Genomic DNA, 6,335 nt, shown 5'->3' with positions numbered 1-6,335 from the left:
ATGCAAAACAGTATTCAGGAATTTATGCAAATGTGCACTGAGGAAAAATGCAGAGTAATGCTATCATTGAACTCAACCAGCCAAAACTCACATTTGCAGCGTCAACCTTGGCAGGGACAAAGCTTCATCCAGACTGTTTGGTGATGAATCCCTCTGCAGAGAAGGCCAAAGTGGGCCCTGAGCTGACACCCAGCTCCCCCACCCCCCAACTGCGTCCCCATCTTCACTCCAAACTCCCACAGACAACTTCAGCACTCTCCTAGGGTAAGTGGGAATTAACCCCCAAGCTGTACCTGATTTACAAACTGTCCGTCTTCCAAATTCCTCCCTGGGATGGGGGATAGCGTGCCTTTCACCGGCAACACACACATTTAAAAAGAAAAGCTCTGCAGAATCCCGATCCTGTTGAGGGTGGGGGTGGGGCTGGAATGGAGGTGGGGAACCAGTTAATCTTAAAACTCCTAACCAAAGTCCTTTCCATATCTTCAAGCCTACCTGGCTGTGAAATGGTTGGTTGCTGAATCACCAGCCCAGCATTTCCTATCCTGCCAGTGGCATACTGATAAAGATTAATGCTGGTGTGTCTGAGAGCTTGGAGGGGAACAGCCAGCTAGGAAAGGAGGGCAGAAAGAAAATGAAGTATGGTGAGAGGGGCAAAAAAAAAAAAAAAAGAAAGAAAAGAAAAGAAAGAAAGAAAAGGAAAAAAAGAAAACCAAGCTGTTTCAATTCTCAAGACAAATGCTGACATGAACACACAGGACACCCAACAACCAGAATTTTACTTTTGAAAGCAGGTTAATGCTCCAAATGAATTTGCTCTGACTCAAGCGCTCTCCTCTCAGGAGAAATTTAGAGAGGATTTTGTGCAACTGATTTTTAAAAGCACCCGAGAGCTATCTAAGGTTACACTGTATGTCACAGGAGGCCCCCAGCTCTACGGACATTAAGACAAACATGAAGCCCTGCAACAGCTTCCCAACAGGAAAGAAAGACTCCTATTACATCACTAGGTAACATGAGCACTGCATCATTCTGCCTTGCAGACAGTCTCCCGTTAGCAACGCAAATTGTCAGGCGGCTCGGAAAAGAGCAGGCAGTGATTAGAAGCCGACAGACTGCTTGTGATTCTCCAGATCCCCCTTCTCCCTGGGGTCACACTTCGGTGCTGGGCTGGGCTCAAGTCTGCTTACCTGCGATCACAGCTTTCTTTTTTTCTGCCTCAAGGAAGAAATAACCTTGGCAGCCAGCATTTGGCCATTTACAGAAGGAGCCCTGGGGTGCACTGCTTTAGAAGGGCACTTGCTGCGTTCTCTGCCTTTCGCAGGAATAAATGCCACCTAAAGCACCACCAGTGTTCCCCGGCGGTCAGAATGTGATGTCACTGGGGGAGTCACGTGACCAGACCCTTGGACCAGCCGTGGAGAAAGGAAGGTTTCTAACGGAGCACAGATGCCTTAAAGATGTAGTCTCATCTAAACGAAGGCCGTCAAACGGGGGCAGCCGGGTCAGTTCACAAAACCGGGGTCCAGGCGAGTTTCAATTGTTAGACCTTATTTAGCAGAAAATCCAGGGAGGCAAAGTAGGACTATCTGAGAGCGTTTAGAGAGTTACAGGAATCCTAAGTGAAAAAGGGAGAGGGGCAAATACAGAAAAGGCTTTTTAAAGAAAACGCACTGGCGAGCAAAAACGAGGAGAAAATCTCAGACATGTAATGCTGAGTGAAAGATGCCAGACACAGGGGCCCATAAGGCAACTCTATTCGTGTTAAGTTTGAAGCTAGGCAAACCTAAATCATGTCGTTTTAGGGTGCAAATGTAAGTTGCCACATTACAAACAGAAGCAAGGAAATGACAAAAGTAAAGATGGTAGCCACCCAGAGGAGAGAGGGGGGTCGCCTTCTGAATGGAGCACATGGGGAGGGTGGGGCTTCTGGAATGCTGGTTATTTTTCTCCATCTGAGCCCTACTTACCTGAGTGTCCACATGATAATCAGTCCTTAAACTGTATGCATATGTTCTGTCTTTTTGTGTATATATCGTAACTAGAGAAAATTATGAAAACGGAACTGCGCGTGAACTTACTCTACAAGCTCAGCTCTTTAACAGCGCCTAGTAACTTAAAAGCTCAGATTACAGTCAAGAAAATTAGTCATTTCTTAGTATTAGTTCTCTACCCAGAAAGCAACATCAAATCTGATCCCACTAATCCAAACTGGGTAAAACTAGCTACTTGGGCTTTGAAAATAAATGCACTATTACATCTGCATTATTTAAAAGGCTCTCCCTTCCCAGACCCTATTCCTAAGGCTATTCTTCAGCGGGTCTTAATTAACTGTGCAAAAAGGCCAGTCGAGTAAAGGAGAATGAAATAGCCATCTCTCAACTCCCTCAGTGAATCCGCAGGACAGCCGCTGTTAAACATTAATCCAGTCAGTGTGCTCCAATAATCAGACCTAAACGTAGGGCTCTGAAAGGCTGTGATCACTTTCATCACTTCTTAGGGCCCGCTGCAGCCTGAAATGTTAGTACAACAAAACCTTATGAAGTCTGTGAGGGACATGGTGAACCCTGTGTGCTTTGGGCCCAGTCGGTCATTAACCGTAAACATCTCAGTCTCTTGACGAACTTGACTAGCATTAATGAGAAGAACGAAAATGAAGGGGCAACTGATAGTATTGCGGCAATAAACTGCAAAGCTCGAAAATCAAAAGCGATTTGTGGCCCAAGTGTGACTGTGTTACACAACTGTACTTTTAGAAAAGTGTGTCTATTTTACTCAAAGAGAATAACGTGCCCAAACTTGTAAGTTTCCTTCAAAGTCATTCCTTATTAAATAGGATGCTACCTGCAATTCCTGAAGGTAACTATGAAATTCACTTAACATCACCCACTAAGATTTACGTTATCTCACTAGATGATTTTACGCTTCAAGATACTATATGTTTTGGTATTTATAAAATGCATAGTTCTTCAACATACAGGGACTAAATTGTAGTACTGGTACCATGTTACAATAATTTTTGATGTAAGTTCATGTGTTTTTCAAATGTTACATCTAGGGGAGGGACTTTATTATTCCATGTAAATTTACTTCCTTTGAAAACTAGGTCTTGGTAGCTATGATGCAGTCCTTATACTAAAATGAGATTTAATTTACAATTCCCTTTTCTGCCAAATTTGTAATCTCTAGCATATGTTCGTGATACAGACTGCCAGGCGCAGGTCAATTGATATTGTTGTGAAAATAAGACAAAGAAATGCTTACCAATTTGTAATGCAGCCTGTGATAAAAACCCAATGATACAGTTAACATATGGGAACAAGCAGAGTTATGTTTCTGGAACACAGATGTGATCAGATCACCTTCTGATTTCTAAAATGTCAGTGGCTCCTATAACAATGTTGTTTTTTAATTCCAGTGCAGTTAACATACAGTGTTATATTCATTTTTAAAACTTTCAGCATAGGAAGGCCACTTAATGGGCATTTGGCACAAGTGTAGACCTGGAATTTTTAAAAACCCATCATAATTTTTAGAACAGGACAAATAAAATACTTGAAAGTGTATAATAATAATGATGATAACGATATTACAACTATTTTCAGTTTCATCAATGAGAGGGATTAAGTTGTTTCCACTCTTTCACGGACATACCTGTATGTCCTGACTGGATGACAAACGGCTTAAACTGTGAGTCATATGCCACATCCAACTGGTTTCTTTTCTTAGCATTTTTTTTAACTTACTAGAAAGAAATGGTAACTTTATAAAACTTAATTCTCAAGAAAGACAGCAGAGATTATCCCATTCGCGACCAACAACTGAGGTACAAAGAAAGTCACAAAATGCAAAGGGGCTTTTCAAAAAAACAGTGTATTAAGAGTTGTGCTTCTGGTGTGTAAATTTTCTGCCAAGGAAGGAAGAGTAAAATTAAACAAGGACCCTACGTGTCATATTGAGGTACTTGAGTAAGTTTATATTTGCCTCTATACTGAAAAAAGGTAAAACTTAACCCAAGTAAGTTTTGAAGGCATGGTGTGCTCTAAGTTACACATAAAACAATTTTAATACTCTAACAGTAAAATGATTCAAGTTAAAGTACAATTAGGTCTCAATTTGAATAATTTTTTAAAAGTCCCTAAAGGGTAATTTGCACTGCTTGAGTCTGGGAAAAAATGTCCAGAAAACCGGTCAGAAAAAAGTCAACATTTAAACAGCTTTCCCAGTAAAGGTTACACTTAGGTCTAAAAACTTAACAATGGGTCTTTAGAAACACACTGCTTGAATGAGGAGGCATATAAATGAATGCATTTAGCTTGTTTCCCTTTATGGAAACTACTTTCTAAATTTTTTTCCTACAAATCACATGATGCTTGAAACTAGACAACCTTGTAAAATACAAGAAAAGATATTCTGATTTGAGAGTCATGTTTATTTCAATCCCTAACCAATATGCCACTAGAAATTTACCTGGGGGGCTGAATAGTAACTGATTAAATGAACTAGTTAAACACTAACCAAAACACAAGGGGAACGGAGATAGAAAGAAATCTCAGGCACAGACCCTGAAACACTGCTTTGGTGATACTGCAGGCAGGAGGGCTCACTCACTGGCAGCAGCCTGAAGGAAGAAAGAAACACTCAAGAGAAATGGGGCAGGGCCCTTGGTATGTATCACAGGACCCAAAAAAAAGTCCCATTTTTTAAAATGTATTTCCATTTTTACAGGGATATATGGTATGTTTGAAAGGCTGAAATGACACCTACAAAAAATCCAACACTCTACCTAGTGTATGGCAGCAGATATTCATCCTGTGGTTATTTAAATTTTACCTTCACTCAACGGTATGTACTAAGAGCCTACTGTATGCCATTTCTCACTTCCACACCTGCAGCCTCTTCCTTCTTTTATTGGCTCATCCATTCGAGATCTCCCAGAAAGTTATGAACCCTTCCACATTTCATTCATCCCCAGATTTGAGACTGCATTAAAGTTGAAGCCCCAATAATGAGTCAATACTTTTAAGGCCGATCAATGTGTGCCTCCGTTTCACTTCCAATTTGCTTTCCCACTCACCCAGACCCAAGGGCTAAAAAGCAACTGCTGGTGGAGCAGCTCTCCCACCCAAACCCTGGAGAGTATCACAGGGCCATGTCACATTTAATATACTATCTTAGTTTGGCCCCTGGGACACGTATTCAGGGAGACTTTCCATTGATACCCATCTATAGAGCCATACTGATTGTTAAATACTGAAATACCTCCAGCCCTGTAGGCAAATGACTACTTTTTCCCAAGGATGCTTCTCCCTGCCAACCATCCCCTAGAAAGCTCCTGAATGTTCCCATGATTCAGCAGCTGGAACGTGAGGAGGCCCCAGGACACTGCCTAGTGCTACGTCTGGCATCTGGTCTGACTGGTCAGTGCCTGTTGGTTTGCATATGTTTCATTTCAGGACTGACTGCTTTGGTTTCCATTCACAGCAGGTTAAAACTTGAAGTTGCCTAAGAAGCAGGAAGGACAACAAAGAGGAAGCTCTCTATCCCAACTCTGCTGAAAGCTAGACCAAATAAGGGGTGGTGAGGGGCGCCTGGGTGTCTCAGTCAGTTAAGTTTCTGCCTTCGGCTCAAGTCATGAGCCCCGGGTCCTGGGATCGAGTCCCACACTGAGCTCCTTGCTCAGCGGAGAGCCTGCTTCTCCCCTTGCCTGCTGCTCCCCCTGCTTGTGCACACACTCTCTCTGACAAATAAATAAATAAAATCTTTTAAAAATACATATTTGAAAATAAGGTGGTGAGAGATGCGGGTAATGGGACAGCAAAAACAGCAACAAATCTACTAAGTGAAGTTTGAGGATTCTGAGAAGTACATGGGAAGATGGGGCATGGCAGAAAGAGAAAGGGAAAAGACTCTGAAGACAAAGACGAATCCAGATTCTAAGACCACTTTAGGACTCCCTGTTTCCCAATGAGTAGAGTTCTGGCCCCACTGGGTTGTAGACATTTGCGTGGGGGTGTGACTTTTATGCCTCCTATCCCCAGCATCTGCTCTAATCTGGAAGTTCCCAACCCAACTCACTTTCATTACCACTGGACCCAGAGTGTGAACTACCAGAGCTACCAAAGCTGGGAGAAACGGCATATGGATTTATGGCCTGGTATCCGCAGGCTCCCACTGGACTAGAATGCCACAAAAATCAATAGAGAACTGGAAGTAGAGGGGCTAGATTTGACAAAGTTGCTGAGGGGGTTGTCCACATAAAGAAAACATCCCTCAGCTCCATTACTTGCTCTTCATTCCTTCCTTCTCAAACTTACACATTTATGGGATTGACA

The sequence above is a fragment of the Martes martes genome, assembly GCF_963455335.1.
Source record: "Martes martes genome assembly, chromosome: X".
NCBI lineage: Eukaryota > Metazoa > Chordata > Mammalia > Carnivora > Mustelidae > Martes > Martes martes.
This window is presented reverse-complemented; position numbering follows the sequence as displayed.